Raw genomic sequence first — 1,707 nt, 5'->3', positions numbered from 1 at the left:
GCTACTTACTTTACAGTAAGCAGGCTACTTATTTGACTTACTTTACGCTTAGACAGGCTACTTACTTTACGCTTAGACAGGCTACTTGACTTACTCTACGCTTAAACAGGCTACTTGCTTTACAGTAAGCAGGCTACTTATTTGACTTACTTTACGCTTGAGCTGACATGCGCAGCATTTACCCGCAAACATTGAAGAAAAGGCCTTTTTAAAATGTGTATTGTTGCCGTATAGTGCCCCGCTCTCTAACACGCCTTGGATCGAATCCTCACTAAATACAATTGGATCACTTCTCACGTAAATCGTAATAAAAAAATAAAAAAAGTGGTTGTATGGCTGAAAACACATATTTTAAGTTGTTGTAAAGCGCTGTTGATGCGATGAAGGACCAGTATGGCAGTAGGAGTTAGGTGAGAACTTCATCTAACGAAACACGACACGTGGATCGTGATGCTGCTGTACATCATAGCCACGGTTAAACAAGCATTCCCCATACAGTAAAACCACTTCCACAGAACTCTTGATTTGAAGTCGTTTAACCAGACTAATGTAATGTAATCCTACAGTATGTCCACGAGACAGTATGGCTAAACACTTCCTTGCATTAGTCCAACAGTTGAATTCAAATCTTTTAGAACTATATTTTTCATGCTAATAATTACGAACCTCACTGTAGACGCGATAGGGATGAATAGAAACACATTCCAAAGCCTCAGTGCTGCTTACAGTAACCTCTAGTCTGGATACTCTAAAGGTGGTAACAACTTACCTGATGTTGATTGTTGCCCATGTCAAGGTGTGTTAAGCGGCCTGTTCTGACCTGCGGCTGGTTCTGTCCCATGCTGCTGTTGGATGGTAATGCTTGACTACCCAGCACACTCATTATGTTGGTATTAGGCAGTATGTACAGTCGTTTGTGTGTGTGTGTGTGTGAGAACGTGAACAAATATTGAATAAGTGTATCTGTACTCAGGCCATCTGTTGTGTGAACAATAACTGCAGAATCCATCTTGTAACCACAACACTTCCAACATGGTGTTTGAAACAATCAAGGTATCTGCAGGTTTCAGCAAGTTAAATTTAAGACCATTTATATGTACAACATCTTGACAACATTCAAGTTATAAAGTATTATAGACAACCTTTTTAGAAACACAGTTTTTTAAATCATTCAGAATTTGATATTTTATTCTCTTAACAAGGCATACAGTCCAACACAGTGACAATTATTTAGCGTTACATGGGCAGTGTATCAAAATACAACCATAAAAAAAAGACCAAACAAATGAAAACAAAACAAAATTATTCTTCATCAATATCCAAAGTATTTGTAAACTGCCATAGTTATTTTTGTTGTTGCGGAAAAATACAAAATAAGAATCATGCGATTAAAAACATGACTAATAAAAATATACATTAAAAAAGGAAGAAATTGTAAATAAAAAGTAAAAGGGAGATGATGAGAGGAAAAACTAAATTCTGAAAATAACGAGAGATCTTTTTTGAAACAGAGGGAACATAGAGAGTGGTGATACTTGAAGTGTATTAGTTTCATAGCATAGAAAGGCTCATTTGAACAGTCAAATGTTGGCTACTGGTGTTTACACGTCACCTGATATTGTAAACACATTTGCGGTTATCTTCTATTCTACCAAACATACAATAGAAGATTGTTCAGCCTGAGACGGAGGCATAGCCGGCTATCTT

The sequence above is a fragment of the Salvelinus alpinus genome, chromosome 9, assembly GCF_045679555.1.
Source record: "Salvelinus alpinus chromosome 9, SLU_Salpinus.1, whole genome shotgun sequence".
NCBI lineage: Eukaryota > Metazoa > Chordata > Actinopteri > Salmoniformes > Salmonidae > Salvelinus > Salvelinus alpinus.
Note: the sequence above shows the minus strand (reverse complement) of the source record.